Here is a 17500-nt window from a genome sequence, read left to right as displayed (position 1 = left end):
ACACACACACACACACACACACACACACACACACACACACAGAATCTGATCAAATGGGATGATAGAAATATAAGAGGACACGGAAAGAAAATCAATAAAGACAGCTATAGAAGAGATCTGAAAAAGAACAGCTTTCCTCACCGAGTAATAGACAGTTGGAACAAGTTAGATGAGAAAGTGGTGTGTGCAAAAACAATGCATGAATTTAAAAATAATTATGATAAAATGAGATATGAAGACGGGACACCACGAGCATAGCTCCCCTTCCCGTAAAATACAACTAGGTAAATACAACTAGGTAAACACACACGCACACACACACACGTACGTCCATAAACGATATGATGAATTGGAGAGGAGACAGGACACTATAGTTAGGTAAATACACGCTCGTTTCTGTACGATGACACATAACATGGACTTAATTTTGGCTAAATCAAACAATTTAATTTATTTGAGAGGAATCACTTTGATATGGTAACGATAATCGGGATCCACCCTTTCTGTATATGGGTTATATATACGGCCGAGGGATCTGTGACGTCATTCAGGACAAATGTAGAGAGGGAAGACTCAAATGATGACGTAGATGGCTGATGTCACCGTGGGTGTCCACGTAAGTCACTATGGGTAACGTGGTAAGTCACTCGGGTAACTTATGATGTACTTTAGGACGATGTGTGGAGTGATAGCCGGTGACGTCACGGGTGGGGGAAGGTAGGAGGGCGTGAGGGAGTCAAGAGGCTAAGGCCCCTTTCATACTCGGCAACTAGTGACCGTCACTAGTGGCGGTCACTAGTTGCCTAGTGTGAAAGTCTCGGGCAACTGCAAGCGACCAGTGGCCGTCACCGAGTTGTGGAATCCTTTCTCATCATCTCATTAGTCGAAAGAATGGCATCAATGGAGGAGGTGCTTCTGTTGGCTTTGCTGGTCAAGATAAAGAGACAGTCGGTGACGGCAACTGCCAGTGACGGTCACTTGTTACCGGAGCGGGCAACAGCCATAGCTTGTTGCGCAACCGGGCAACCGCGGTGACGTAGTGTGAAAGGCTCAATTTAAAATAATGGTAGGCAACTAGTGACGGTCACTAGTGACGGTCACTAGTGACGGTCACTAGTTGCCTAGTGTGAAAGGGACCTAAAGAAGACGGATCGAAAGGTTATGTGATGTTGGATCCATCGAAAGTCTAAACCAGCGTTTCCCAACCTTTTCCGACCATAGCACCCCCTGTTGTCTAAGCAGTCCAGCACCCCTATCGGGTTATCAAAAGGATAAAAGAAAGTGAATTGTACTGCTTGATGATTTATTTTCTTGATTCCTTAGAACTGAAACAAATTGACAATATTGTTTGTAGAAGAAATAAGAACAACCTAGAAAAATGAGATAGCATGGAAATAAGTCAAATATGCACAACTGGGTAATCAGTGATGCATGTATCAATGTGATTTTTGTGTGTATTACTTCCCAGCACCCACTATAATTGACTTCAGCAACCCCAGGTTGGGAAACGCTGGTCGAAAGGCTTCTTTACTGTTGAAAGATTTTTTTTTTCTGCTTGTTATTTTTCTTTATTTTATATTTTTTATATTTCTATTAATTATTTTTTATTATTTATTTTTCATTTTTTTTTTTTTTTTACATCTTTAGTATTGAAACTATTCTTGTGTAAGGTGAAATATTTTTTGTTTGTTATTTTTATTTATTTCATATTTTTATATTTATATTTATTATTTTCATTTTTTATTTATTTATTTATTATTATTATTATTATTATTATTATTATTTTTTTTTTTTTTTTTTTTTGCATCTTTAGTATTGAAACTATTCTTGTGTAAGGTGAGAAAGATGGAAGAGGGAGAATGGAAGGCTGCTGCTTTAAAAGCCAATTTCTTCACCGAGAAAAAAAAAGAAAAGAAAAGAAAAACACGCAACAAAATCTATTCCACGGCTAAACCCATAGGTAAACACGCTGATGTTCTTCGTGTTTCCAACACGCCAAACCCATAAACTCCCTTCAGACAAAGAAACATTTTCGGAGCTGCCGTCAAAACAGAGGAAGCAGAAATAAGCAAATGAATAAATAAATGAATAGATAAATATACAAATAAACGTATACATATAAAGAAATAAAGGAATGAATAAAATAAATGTATTAGTTAACGAATAGGTGAATAGGTATACATATATAAATAGATAAGCAAATAAAAGATAGATAAATCAATTGATGAATAACTGAATAAATTAATAAAATAAAATCAACTTATATCATCATTGTCACCAACCTCACCCGGACCAACCAATCCATCTCTTGTATCTCATCCAATAGGTCTGGCCCAATCCTCTCCCCCTAATCTCTTCCAATCCACCAATCGGGATAACATTATCCTTGACCTCCCAATCACCTCTAATCCTAACAGCATCCCTCTTCTCTGTCTCGCCCAATCCATGGTAACCTGAGCCTGAAGTGTTATACGAAGTTCTCGCGTAACCAGTCTACAGAGGCCCATGGGCGTCTTCGTAGCATAGCAAGTTTGATTAGCAAATCCAAATTTAACTCCCTCTGATTCTGTCCCCTCTGTGAATGTGTGTGTGTGTGTGTGTGTGTGTGTGTGTGTGTGTGTGTGTGTGTGCGTGTGTGTGTGCGTGTGTGTGTGTGTGTGTGCGTGTGTGTGTGTGTGTGTGTGTGTGTGTATGCGTGTGCGTGTGTGTATGTGTGTGTAATTCACCATGGTCTTGAATCACGTGTTGGACTCGTGATCGATAGCTATTTCCCTCCCAGAAGAGAGCTCAGAGCTCATATATGATTGATCTATGGGTAACGCTGTGACCTTACACGCACACATACCCCAAACTCCCCCGCCACGAGAGTTGGAGTAACGAATCGCAACGCAGTGATACTGAAATTATTTCAGCCCTGGGCGGGATACGAACTCGGACCGCTGTAGTAGAGGTTGCGAACGCTACCACTGCGCAGTGTGTGTGTATGTGTGTGTTTGTGTGTTTGTGTGTGTGTGTGTGTGTGTGTGTGTATGTGTGTGTGTGTATGTGTATGTATGTATGTATGTATGTATGTATGTATGTATGTATGTATGTATGTATTTGTTGGGGGAGATTCTGGTGACATACCAAAGGAAATTAATGTTTCTGGACGTATTTCAGACACGGGCCGTCGCCCTGGCTGGCAGTAGGTGGGACTAAAGAGAAGAGGGGGGAAAATCACGGTGGGCGGTGGTACGGAAAGAAGAATGGGAAAAGTATGTTTGTACATCAGGGCTTAGGCTGACAATACAGACATTTTTAAATCGGCTTCGATTTTTTTTTTTTTTTTTTTTTTTTTTTTTTGGGAGGGGGGCACGTTCTCGGGTTGTGTAGGCATAATGTTACCATCAGTACCATTTTTTTTTAACAATTTATTTCCAACCATGTTTACAACATTTTCCCCTGAAGGTACTGACAGTCCTTGGACGTTCGTATCGTATCCAAACAACACAAAGCTTTGGAGTAGCGTTTAGACAATTCAATCCAAAAAGTGAAAATAAAATAAAATGAGTAAATAAAGGGATAAAACAAATTTATGAATAAATGAATAAATAAATAAACAGATATGAATAAATAGAAAAATAGGTCAACAAAATGAGGATGAAGGTGTTAAGCAAACCAGTTAGTGAGGTTAATCGAGTGTGTTAGTACCCCGGTTCGAGTCCCCACCCGGTTAATTTGTTCATTCCTCTTCATACTTAATTTTTTGCAATAGAAGCTTCATAATCTATGTTTCCTTTATGTTAGCTACATGAGCCAGAGGAACAGAAGGAAACTTATTTCTATTGTGGAGCAAAATAGCTTTTGGCTCACTTTTGAAGCGTCAAGACACAAGCGCCACTCATTCCAGTCATATCTATGGTTAAGTTCCTCCATAACAGAATATACATCATTGCAAAACACCACACCATCCTTAAGTGAGAAAAACTGTTCAAAATCTCAATGTCGCTTACGATAAAGGCTAATGTAGAGACATTGGGACAAATTATAGGAAAGGTAGGGGGGGAAACACGGGTCTTTATCTGAATATCGAGTTTATTCCTGACCGGTCAGGAATAAGCTCTGAAGAAGCTATTGTAAGCGAAACCGGTCAGGAATAAACTTGATATTCAGATAAAGACCCGTGTTTCCCTCTCCACCTTTCCCATAATAAGAGCTAACTTTGGATTCTTTCTGGAGAAGATTCCAACCCTTTAACCTGGAAACAAGAAGTTCAGATCGCTTTTTTGACAAGTTTAGGTCCCGCAAAAGATCATTCAGATCTCCCTGATTCAATTAATATAGTTCACTTGAGGAACAGATTGGCCGAAAGTGCATAACAATCTCACACATTGTTGCCAGACTCAGAGCTGTCAACCGCTTAATTGAAATTTATCCCACGTAACCCACGTAACGTAACATACTACAGAGCACAAAAAAAGGTGGGTGACGGAAAAGAATTGACATTATTTTTGGATTTTGCATGCAAAAACATATAAGATACAGTTATTGTTTTCCTTGGGACAAATTATTTGTTGACCAGTGTAATTATCACTCCCAAGTTACAATTATCCTTTCCTTTGGAATTGGCTCCTTGTGCGTGAGAGCATGTTTCACCATGGCCTTGGATCACGTGCTGGACTCATGATCAACAGCTACTACCCTCCCAGAAGAGATCTCAAAGCTCATGTATGACCGATCTATGGATAATGCTGTGACCTCACACACACACACACACACACACACACACACACACACACACACACACACACACACACACACACACACACACACACACACACACACACACACACACACACACACAAAACTCCCCGCCCACGAGAGTTGGAGTAACGGCTCACAGCGCAGCGATGCTGAAATTATTTCAGCCCTGGGCGGGATTCGAACTCGGACCGCTGAGTTAGCAGTTGTGAATGCTACCACTGCGCCGTCGACCCGCGTACGTGCGTGTGAGTACATGTGTACACGCACAGACGTGTCTCTGTACCCATCATAAGGAAACCCACACGTGCACGCACACGCACACACACACACACACACACACACACACACACACACACACACACACACACACACACACACACACACACACACACACACACACACACACACACACACACACACACACACACACACACACACACAAAAAAAAAAAAAAACAACAACGTGAAAGCAAGACCCAGTGTATAAAATCCTCACCCGCGGCGAGACTCAATCGGAGCATGTTAAGAGACCATAGGTGTCACCCGCGTCCCTTTGTTCTGCGGCCGGGGGGAGGCCGGGCGGCAGGGGAGAGGCCGGGCGGCCGGGGGGCCTGGGGACCGTGACATAAGCCCCGGCACTCGCTCGGGAATAACCCGGACCCGTCTTTAGCCGATGTCACGGATGGGGGAAGACAATGCTGTGAGGTTCATTCCATGTTTGTAATGGTTCCCAGCTGGAAGTAAACGTTGTCCTGAAGGGTGCTTGCGTGCGTGCGTGTATGTGTGTGCGCTGTTGCGTGTGTGTATGTGAGTGTGTGTGGTGTGTGTCTGTATGTGTGTGTTTGGTTGCGTGTGTGTGTGGTGTGTGTTTGTGTGTGTGTGTGTGTGTGTGTGTGTGTGTGTGTGTGTGTGTGTGTGTGTGTGTGTATGCTCGCATCCTTGTTATGCAACAATTTCTGTCACAAACTGCGAATGAGTGGACTAAGGGACGGTACATCAAAAAGTATAATAACTTATCGATTAATGAATTTAGAATATTAATAAATTAGAAATTAAAAGTACTAATAAATCGAAAAAATAATAACTTTAACAATACTTGTGATGGTTAGAACGGAGAGTATAAATATAAAGAATACACTTGGTTAATACAATTAATCGGGTTAGCGCGTCGTTACTTGCGGCGCAAGTCGAGGGGGATGGTGGTTCGGACCCTGCCACCGGCAAAGTTGAACCAAGGGTATTATGGTTCATTAAATTCCACGTTACAAAGTCCTCTGTGAGGGGTACCGTCCTAGCCTTCCGAGAAGGGGGAGTTTGTGACGTTAAATCATATCATCATATATCAAAGATGATGCATTTGTGGGCACCCTAAATGTTATTTTGCGAATAAAGCTGATTACTTGAAATGTTTTCTATACAATATTCGCCTTAAAATTACTTTCATTGATCAGAAATTAATATATATACATATCAAGTGAACATAATGTAAGTATGTATATGCGCATGCGTGTGTGTGTGTATGTAATGTATGTATGTATACATGTAAGTATATATGTGCGAATGCGTATGTGTGTATGTATGTAATGTATGTATGTATGTATGTATGTATGTATGTATGTATGTATGTATGTATGCATGTATGCACGTATGCATATATGTCTGTCTGCCTGCTTGCCTGCCTGCCTATCTGTATGTATAATATTTTGCTATCATAGCAAAAACTAATTGGCGAGTTAATGATTTAATATGCATCTGAATAAACTCCTCAAACTTTAGCCAAACTAAAACGAACAGGCTACCCCATGATATGACGGAAAAGGTGAATTATCATGGCTGCCCATGGTACAGATATGGATTAAAAAAGAAATCCCTAGAGGCTGTTTTTTGTTTGTTTGCGTGCTTGTCTCTACCCTTAGGGCATCATGCAAGCACCACGTTGCACGCTCGGCCTCAAACGTTATCATATATTTGAGTAAAAGTCACGATATAATTGCTTTTATGTTTTAGATGCTCGACGTTATCAATTTTGATTAGAAATTATAATATTTTCTTTATTATATTGTGCGCTTTTGGCGTCATCGGAAGCGTGACGGTTTCGCATTCACTTAGTTGTGGGTTCGAGTCCCCTCCACTCTTCCCAGCAGAGGCTTGCGTGCCCCAACAGTCCTAAAAAATAGGGAAAAGGTGACTTCTTCGGCTATGACTACTCAGCGCCTCCTGGCGTAGACTCCTGATCACCTTTTTATTACCTCCTTTGGTAACAATCGTATGAAACTTTTGTCTTCTGGGTCATGAAACAAGGGAATACAAGGGACATTATATTCTGTCTTACAAAATATTCTAAGGCACTTGTTGGGGCTAAACCTAAACAGAAATTAGTGGCTCTGAATTAGTTTACTAGATATACAAAAAACTATTCCGTCCAAATAAAGCATAACAATTAGTAATTGTCATGTTGAATGGGGAATTCATTCATCTAAATTGATTCCACTTCGAAGTCTATTTCTGTCAGTGTATTGACGTAACATTACAAAATTTATTCTGGTTAAATTGTACAAGCGGATTATCAAAGGGGAAAATGATTTTTTTCATACAAAACTCTTGATTTAAACATTTAGATACATTTCGCTACCGACAAAGTGTCTTTCTATTTACATACTAAAAACTTTTCCCCCTTATTAGGTAGGTAGCCAAAGTTAAAGGCACGTACCTCCTCCCACCCATTCCACTCCCATCCCCCCACCCCCACCCCCCTCTCATCATAGCTCCTCCTGGATGACGGGTCATCCCTGTATCTCGCCCACCGCCCTGGGTCAGAAGCAATATAGCTAAGATACAATACATCCACAGCAAGGCCGCTTCATTAAATCGGCCACAGGGTGTTATGGAGATGAATAGAATCCCATGACGTCATCCAGAAGGAAAATGAAAAGTACCATATGGTATTAGAAGCGTCTGGAAAATGCAATGATCCAACCAATAGGGTCTCATGAAAATGAATGGAATGGTTTGGTGGTTGTAGGAATAATATGAAGAGTATCTCACAGCACGGAACAAGCTACTTCCTGTCTATATATATATTTTTTTTATCATTTAATTTTTGTTTATTTGTATATTTATTTATATATTATTCATTGTTATCTAATAATTTTATTTATTTTGTTTATTTATATATAATTTTAGTGTTTATTTATTCTATTTTTTTTTTCTTCTATTTTTCGTTATATTTTTTCTCTGGGTGGAATATACATCGTACGTCCGCCAACACGATCACCCTACGTACAATAACATGGGCAGGTTTCCCGGCGTCGCATGTGAGTAGGGTACCGGACCCCGGATTCAACTAGTCTGCCTTACAAGTTTCAGTGCCCTCGACCGAGCAGGGAGGAAAGGTGTGTTCCTTGATTAGACTTGCCCGTCTTGTGTTAGGGATCGAGTGATGCGGGGACAGTACAAGGGTATATGACATGTTAAGACGTGTGTAGTTTTTAGCTCTGGCATATAGAAAACGTAACGTCGATCAGACACCAGGAGAGGAACTCCAATGACGTGGTAAGTTTGTATTTTTGTGTAATTTTTTTTCTTCTTCTTGTGAGCGAGGTTAGTAAAAGTGACGTTTCGAATGCGGAATAAGGTTACTAGCCTTCAGCAGATGTTACGGGTGTTGGGTTGTGTTTGGAATTGGGAGGTTCTTGGATGTCGGGGAAGGGGGAAAGAGTGTGGTTTGTTTGGGGGAGATGAGGTAGACCAGTTGAAAGCAGCCTCTCTGGGTGAAAGGTTGGAGGAAAGGTGACGGGGTGGTGGTGAAACGGAGAGAGGGAGAGAGGGAGGGAGAAAGAACCGAGGTTGGGTTTCGCTACGTTCGCTGTGTACCGTAAACGTTTAATCCAACAACACTTGTTTCTGAGTTATTCTATTAAACGTTCCCCGTTCGTCCTATAGGCTGAACGTTGCCGCCAGGGACCAAGTTAAGTTTCAAATTGTCCCGTTCAGCTGGTTATCCTCTTGGTCGTTAGTTAGCGGGTTTTTGTGTAGTTTATGAAGGTTTGGGATCATGATAACAGTTGGAGCGGTGAAGGCATGCGTCATGCTCCTTTGAGCATTAACAGACGTCACAGCCGTCCAAGGAGCATATTGTCTGAGTAGCATGCGCGCGGGTACGTGCATGAGCGTATACGCTCTCGCACGCGCGCGCGGACACACACACACACACACACACACACACACACACACACACACACACACACACACACACACACACACACACACACACACACACACACACACACACACACACACACATACATACAAACACACACACACGGGCACATACACAGGGGGCACACAGACAGACACACACAGACACACAGACACCCAAACACAAAGATAGGGAAACATTGAGACACATACACAGATACAGACCAGCATACAGATCCACATACATAACCATATACAGACCCATATGTAGACCCACATACATACACACATACAAGCACACATACAGGCACCCGCGTGAGCGCGAACACACACACACAAACACACGCACACACACACGCACACACACACACACACACACACACACACACACACACACACACACACACACACACACACACACACACACACACACACACACGGCTGTTTGTATACATATATATATATATATATTTTTTTTTTAAGAAAAGGGAAATTATGGTTACAACGAAATACAGTGGCTACTATTTGAGATCTGATTACTTTTTGGGCGAGTTACTTCGTGCATTCTTGGTTGAAAATTTCAACCCCCTGTGCTGTTTGAAAGTACCACCACAAGGCTGAAAAAAGTCGTTTGCCGCCAACCAGAATAAAATCAGTGCCTCTCTGGCCCGGAAGTGGGAGAGGCAATCGATAATAAATAAATGAATAAATAGATAAGTAAATAAACAAGTAAATAAATAAAATAGAAGTTAATAAATAAAAACTAAATAAATAAATCAACAAATAAAATGAACAAATAAAATATAAATACAGAAATAAATAAGATCAATAAATAAATGAAAATAAATGAATAAATAAATAAGATAAAATCACAAAAATGAGGAGTTTGTATTCTTCGGTACAGACACGGTAGTGTAGCGTTGCGTTTGTCCCTTTTCAAAACATTGACGCACTCTGAATATTTTATTCTGGCTAGAGACAAACTTTTTTTTTTTTTAATGAAGGACCCTAGGCTGAACGGGGTCGTGGTCGATCGTCACCCCGTCCAATTCCGTGGCCATGGCTCACCTGAATAGAATCGTTTGGATTCAGACGAAAATTAAAGGAAGAGGGCAACCCGCTGTGTTGAAGGGAATTCACGAGATTCTGAGAATGATGAGAAGAGCTAAAGTCAGGTATGGTGTGAGATGAGAGCAAGAATGAATTGGCGCTCAGAATGTAAGAGGAGGTGTGGTTGTGGTGGCTGTGGTTGTGGTGGCGGTGAATGTGGTGGTTATAGTTGAGGTGGTCGTATTGTGGTTATGATAGTAGTGGTAGCGGTGGTGAAGAATGGTTTAACAATGGTGGTGGTGTTAATGGTGTAAGTGATGGGAAAAGAAGGAGGAAAGGAGAATTTGGAGGAAACAAAGAAAGAGAATGAAGAAGGGGCGGAGGAAGGAGAGATAGATAGATAGATAGATAGAGAGAGAGAGAGAGAGAGAGACAGAGAGAGAGAGAGAATAAGAGGATGTGGGAAAAGTAGTGAGGATGGTGTCGGTGTTGGTAATGTTGGTGTTCGTGGTTGTGGTGGTGGTGTTGGTGATGGTGTTGATGGTGTTGGTGATGATGGTGGTGGTGTTGATGATGAGTATTGTTGGAGGTGATGTTGATAATGGTGGTGGTGGTGTTGATGATGGTATTGTTGTTGTAGTCGATGGTATTGGTGGTGGTGTTGATGATGGTATCGTTGTCGGAGGTGATGTTGATGGTGGTGGTGTTGATGATGGTATTGTTGTTGGAGGTGATGTTGATGATGAAGGTGTTGGTGTTGTTGGTGGTGGTGATGATGGTATTATTGTTGGAGGTGATGATGATGGTGTTGGTGGTGGCGCTATGGTGGTGTTGATGGTGGTTTGATGATGGAGGTGGTGTTGGTGCTGGTGTTCGTGGTGTAAATGGCGTTGGTGGTGGTGGTGATAATGACGGGAAAATGGGGAAGAAGGAGAACATATACAAGACGGGATAAATGTAACAAGAAAAGAAATGGGAACAAGAAAATAAGAATAAGATTTAACAGAGGACAGTAATTAGAGTGAAACCAAGCAGAGAGAAAGAAGAAACGAGAGGAGAAAGAGAGAGAAGTGAACAGAGAAAGAGAGAGAAAGTAAAGGAAAGAAAGAGAGAAAAAGAGTGTTAAACACGTCGTACACTGGAAGAAGAGAAAATGTACGAAAAACTAGTGGAAGAGAGAGAGAGAGAGAGAGAGAGAGAGAGAGAGAGAGAGAGAGAGAGAGAGAGAGAGAGAGAGAGAGAGAGAGAGAGAGAGGAAGATAGTGTCAGACGCACGCGCGCACATACACACACACACACACACACACACACACACACACACACACACACACACACACACACACACACACACACACACACACACACACACACGCACGCACGCACGCAATAGATGTCGATTGTGTTAGGTTTCCTTAACTGACGAAGAAATGAACCACAGAAATGAAGGGGTTAATCGAGAGATAACTAAATAGATAGCAAGAGAGAGAGAGAGACAGAGAGAGGGAGGGAAAAAGAGAAAGAGAGAAAGAGAGAGAGAAAGAGAGAGTGAGAGTGAGAGAGAGAGAGAGAGTGAGAGAGAAAGAGTGAGACAGACAGACAGACAGACAGAAGGCAGACAAAAGACAGAGAGAGAGAGGGAGAGAGAGAGAGAGAGAGAGGGTGGTGACCCTGTCATAAATAAAATCGTTTGACGCCAGGAATAAAAAGAAAACCTCATGAATTAGTGATATAATGGGGGTAACAATACTTCGAATAATCAAGAGAAACAAAGTAAATTGCGACTTACGACGTTGCAAATCGGAAGTTTGTTGACGAAAAGAAAATGAGTTAAACTTGAGAATAAACAGACAAATAAGTGATGATCCTTCAGTACACTGACTTGCAAAAAGACGTCCGCTTCGGTGATGATGAAACAAAGTGAGGACAACTGAGTGTGAAGAGAAGAGAAGGAAGAAAGGAAGGTGGAAAAGAAGAAAGAATAGATGAAGATAATGTGAAGTAAATTGAGTGTGGAGAGAAGATAAGGAAGAAAGGAAGAATGAAAAGAAGAAAGAATAGATGAAGATAATGTGAAGTAAATTGAGTGTGGTTAGAGGAGAAGCAAGAAAGGAAGAATGAAAAGAAGAAAGAAATAGACGAAGATAATGTGAAGTAAATTGGGTGTGGAGTGAAGAGAAGGAAGAAAGGAAGAATGAAAAGAAGAAAAAGAATAGACGAAGATAATGTGAAGTAAATTGAGTGTGGATAGAGAAGGAAGAAAAGAAGAACGAAGAGAAGAAAGAAAGAATAGACGAAGATAATGTGATGCATACTGAGTGTAGAAAGAAGATAAGGAAGAAAGGAAGAATGAAAAGAAGAAAGAAAGAAACAGACGAAAATAATGTGAAGCAAATTGGGTGTGAAGTAAGAAAGGAAGAATAAAGAGAAGAAAGAAAAGAATCAATAAAGATAATCTGAAGAAAACTGAGTGTAGAGAGAAGATAAGGAAGAAAGGAAGAATAAAGAGAAGAAGAGAAGAATAAATGAAGATAATGTGAAGCAAACTGAGTGTAGAGAGAAGGAAGGAAGGATGAAGAGGGAATTGAATGAATGACGAAAAGAATAAAAGAAAGAAGGAAGTAAAGGATTACCCGGCATTGTGAAGAATTGACAAACCGGATTGTGTACGAGTCCAAGACATGAACGAGCAAGGCGACATGCTCGTAGCAACTCGTGCTGTGTTGGGGATGGTGTTGAAGGATGGTGATGGTGTCGAAAGATAAAGAAAATGGTGTTGAAGGATAGTGGGGATGATGCTGAGAGGGGGGAGGTGATGGTGTTGAAGGATGGTGGGGATGGTGCTAATATTGAAAATGGTGTTGAGGGAGGGAAATGGTGGTGTTGAAGGATGGTGATGGTGTCGAAAGATAATGAAAATGGTGTTGAAGGATAGTGGGGATGATGCTGAGAGGGGGGAGGTGATGGTGTTGAAGGATGGTGGGGATGGTGTTAATATTGAAAATGGTGTTGAGGGAGGGGAATGGTGATGAAGGATGGTGGGAATGGTGTTGAGAGATGGTGAAAATTGGGTTGAAGGATGGTGGGGATGGTGTTGAAGGATGGTGGAGATGGTGCTGAGGGATTGTCTTGAAGGAGTTGAAGGAATGTGGGGATGGTGTTGAATGATTGTGAAATGGTATTGAGGGAGGGAGATGATGGTGTTGAAGGATGGAGGGGATGGTGTTCAAGGATGGTGAAAAAGGTGTTGAAGGATGGTGGGGATGGTGTTGAAGGATGGTGATGGTGCTGAGGGATGGTGTTGGAGGAGTGTGGGAATGGTGTTGAGAGATGGTGAAAATTGTGCTGAAGGATGGTGTTGAAGGACGGTGGCGATGGTGTTGAAGGATGGTGATGTTGAGGTATGGTTGGGATGGTTTTGAAGTATAGTGAAAAGGGCGTTGATGGATGGTGAGGATGGTGTTGAAAGATGGTGGGAATGGTGTTGAAGAATGGTGGGAATGGTGTTGAAGAATGGTGGGGATAGTATTGAAAGATGGTGTTGAAGGATGGTGGGGATAGTATTGAAGAATGGTGTTGAAGTATGGTGGGAATGGTGTCAAGGGATGGTGATGATGTTGAAGGATGGTGGTGATGGTGTTGAAGGATGGTGGGGATAGTATTGAAGGATGGTGGGGATGGTGTTGAAAGATGGTGGGGATGGTGTTGAAGAATGGTACTGGTGTTGGAGAACAAAGAAGATAATATTAGAGAATGGTGAGGATAGTGTTTAAGGGAGAGAGTAATTTAGGTATTAGAGAGAGTATTGATATGTTTCTCCGTAAAAAATAGAAACTACCCCAAAGCGAGGCCAGGATAGGAGCTCCAACTAATGAGTCCAGCACGTGATCCAATACCATAGTGATTCACTATGGTATTGGATCACGTGCTTGACTCGTGAGTTAGAGCTATAATCCTTTCAGATGAGAGCTCAAACACGGCCCGCATTTTTGTGTGTGTGTGTGTGTGTGTGTGTGTGTGTGTGTGTGTGTGTGTGTGTGTGTGTGTGTGTGTGTGTGTGTGTGTGTGTGTGTGTGTGTGTGTGTGTGTGTGTGTGTGTGTGTGTGTGTGTGTGTGTGTGTGTGTGTGTGTGTGTGTGTGAAATGGAAATAGTTTGGTGCATTATGACGGAATGTAGAGTAACGACGTACATAGAGGCCATCATCTATAAATACACACATGACGTCACAGGGTTGTACCAGGTCATGGGGTCTGCAGTGAAGTTCTTTATACATGTCGTTCTTTCTGATGTAAGAGGACTATAAATATATGAATATATATATATATATATATATATATATATATATATATATTTATATATGTACAACACTGAATGGGTCCCAGTGAACAGATATACATTTTTATCAACCACAATCCACTTTAATTCTAAGCCATCAACATCGAAAGACTCGCGGAGGCCAACATGCAGAAATTGAAACGTGGTACGGGTTAAGTCACTAACACTTGTCACGTGCTAGCCCGGGTTCATGTACATGTATATATAAATGCACAACACTGAATGGGTACTGGTGAACAGATTTACATTTATCAACCACAATTCACTTTGATTCTACGCCATCAACATCGAGAAACTCGAAGAGGCATACATGCAAAAATTGAAACGTGGTACAGCCAAGGACTCGAACGTTCAAGTAGAGTGTAGAGAACAATATTAAAGTGTCTTTTTCATTTATTTATGTATTTGTTGATCTCATTTTGTCATCAAACTGTCGGTCGGTGCCTGATTAGTTAGTGGCGGTTGAGGTCAATGTCAGAACTAATCATTGTCGTCTTAGGTCAGGTCAATGTCAGACCAGTTATTGTCAGTTCTCTCTGGAGATCAGGGTGTTTTATGGCGCGTGACATATATCAGGAAGTGCCATAGATTCTGTCGGCTTTGTCAGGGAATCTGTGATGCGTTTGAGGGGTGCGACGTATGTTGAGGAATGTGAACGATGCTGTGTATGAGAGACGACAGAGAAGGAAAATGAGGTGAGGAAGCTAAAGTATGTGACGTCACTGTCAGCGGGTCACGAAAGGAAAGATGTTGAGAACGTTTCAGCAAAAGCCTTCTTAGGGAGAAGGGGAAGCGCGGCTATTTACTTTCAAGATGTTTGTGTTATTCGGTAACAGAAGAAACTGCTGAAGAATTTTGGTTCTGATAAGAAGCGAAGGTACTGTCGAGGAAGGTTCCGCCAGAACAAGAGGCTTCTCTTTGTTCTGCTGAAGTCCAAAGCTTCTGGTACAGAGCAAAGTTTCTGTCGAGGTCCAAGGTTTCTGTCGAAGTCCTTGGTTTTATGTCGAAGTGTGAGGGTTCTACCAAAATATCAGGTTTCTGTCGAAGTCCGAGGTTTCTGTCCAAGTCCTAGGTTTCTGTTGAAGGCAAAAGCGTACAGACCAAGGTTTCTGTCGGAGTCCTAGGTTTCTTTTGAAGGCAAAAGTGTACAGAGCAAGGTTTCTGTCGAAGTCCAAGGCTTCTGTCAAAGTCCAAGGATTCTGTCAAAGTCCAAGGCTTCTGTCAAAGTCCGAGGTCTCTGTCAAAGTCCAAGGCTTCTATCAAAGCCCGAGGTCTCTGTCAAAGTCCAAGGCTTCTGTCAAAGCCCGAGGCTTCTGTCAAAGTCCGAGGCTTCTGTCAAAGTCCGAGGCTTCGTCCGAGGCTTCTGTCAAAGTCCAAGGCTTCTGTCAAAGACCGAGGTTTCTGTCAAAGTCCGAGTCTTCTGTAAAAATCCGAGGCTTCTGTCAAAGTCCGAGGCTTCTGTCAAAATCCAAGGCTTTTGTCAAAATCCGAGGCCTCTGTCAAAATTCGAGGCTTCTGTCAAAATCCGAGGCTTCTGTCAAAATCCGAGGCCTCTGTCAAAATTCGAGGCTTCTGTCAAAATCCGAGGCTTCTGTCAAAATCCGAGGCTCCTGTCAAAATCCGAGGCTCCTGTCAAAATCCGAGGCTTCTGTCAAAATCCGAGGCTTCTGTCAAAATCCAAGGCTTCTGTCAAAGTGAAGTCGATGATACTGTCAAAGTAAGGTCGAGGATTCTGATAAAGACAGAGGCTCTCGCCAAAGAGGAAGACTTTAGTTAGCGCTGTTGGCTTTAACTGGTGGATTAGCAGAGGAGTAAGGAACTTAAATTCAGAAAAGAATTCACAGAAGGAAGGTTTCCCTTGAGGATATAAAGACTGGATATGGTGAGGATCCCGGTTGGACCAGGGTCTCTCAGGAGGTTGAGTGTCTCTGGAGGATCAGTGGAACGAATATGGTGATGAATAACAAGTCTCCCGTAAATTAAAGACTTCTCAACTTATGGATTGAGACATTATGTGTTCGTCATTGGATCAGGGTCACTGCGGGTCAAAGGCTTCCAAGTAGATTAGAGGTCTGTTAGTGGAATGGGGAACATTCAGCTGAGTTAGCACAACAGAAGAATAGAATGTGGCGAGGAAGGAGTATTTTCGAATAATGTCGAAGTTTTATTTTCCCGTTTATGGGTTTCTCGGCAGGGCGCATGTCTTCTCGCTGCGCTGAGAGTCACGCCTCTGTAAAGGTGAACATTCTTTGTTTTAGTGATCTCTCCCAGGGTGCCAGTGTTGTGGCAGTTCTTTGTGTAACTGCCACGTTGTTGTCATCACTCCTCCGCAAGTATGGGTTTCTGCAATGGGGAGGGGGGTGGGGAGGGTTCCTGTACGGCTTTTATGGGGTTCTCTCGACCTCGCAGGTTGAAGACGTGCATGGAAAAAGAGTCTGAAGGAAATTGCGGATCGGTTCTTGAAGAAATGGAAATCTACTAATTTCTCTGTACGGGTTGATTTGGGGTTTTGGGGTTTCCATTGGATAAAGGGTCTTTCGTCGGATTAGGGGTATTTTGGTGGATAAGGGGTGTTTTCAACGATGAGGTCTTTCAGTGGACGACAGGGGTTATTTTCAGTGAATGAGGGGGGTACTTTTAGTGGATGAGGGGGGTACTTTCAGTGGACGAGGGGGTTACTTTCAGTGGACGAGGGGGGTACTTTCAGTGGACCAGGGGGGGGTACTTTCAGTGGACGAAAGGGGTACTTTCAGTGGACGAGGGGGTATTTTCAGTGGACGAAGGGGGTACTTTCAGTGGACGAGGGGGGTACTTTCAGTGAATGAAGGGGGTACTTTCAGTGGATGAGGGGGCTACTTTCAGTGGACGAGGGGGCTACTTTCAGTGGACGAGGGGGCTACTTTCAGTGGACGAGGGGGGCTACTTTCAGTGGACAAGGGGGCTACTTTCAGTGGATGAGGGGGGTACTTTCAGTGGACGAAGGGGGTACTTTCAGTGGACGAAGGGGGTACTTTCAGTGGAGGTGGGGGCTACTTTCAGTGAATGAAGGGGGTACTTTCAGTGGACGAAGGGGGTACTTTCAGTGGATGTGGGGGCTACTTTCAGTGAATGAAGGGGGTACTTTCAGTGGATGAGGGGGCTACTTTCAGTGGACGAGGGGGGTACTTTCAGTGGACGA

General features: G+C 42.4%; 1 protein-coding gene across 1 annotated transcript in view; it reads left to right on the top strand.

Annotated features, from left to right (window-relative positions):
* Positions 1-8113: 8113 nt before the first annotated feature.
* LOC143026804 (extracellular matrix organizing protein FRAS1-like) overlaps positions 8114-17500 on the top strand; it is an 824661-nt gene continuing 815274 nt past the window's right edge. Inside the window, exon 1 of the mRNA XM_076187579.1 lies at positions 8114-8294. The gene's annotated coding sequence lies outside the window, so the exon portion shown is untranslated. The remainder of the gene's footprint in view (positions 8295-17500) is intronic.

Source organism: Oratosquilla oratoria, chromosome 7, assembly GCF_046742065.1.
Source record: "Oratosquilla oratoria isolate Oo_2021 chromosome 7, ASM4674206v1, whole genome shotgun sequence".
In the NCBI taxonomy this organism is placed as follows: domain Eukaryota; kingdom Metazoa; phylum Arthropoda; class Malacostraca; order Stomatopoda; family Squillidae; genus Oratosquilla; species Oratosquilla oratoria.
This window is presented reverse-complemented; position numbering and strand designations above follow the sequence as displayed.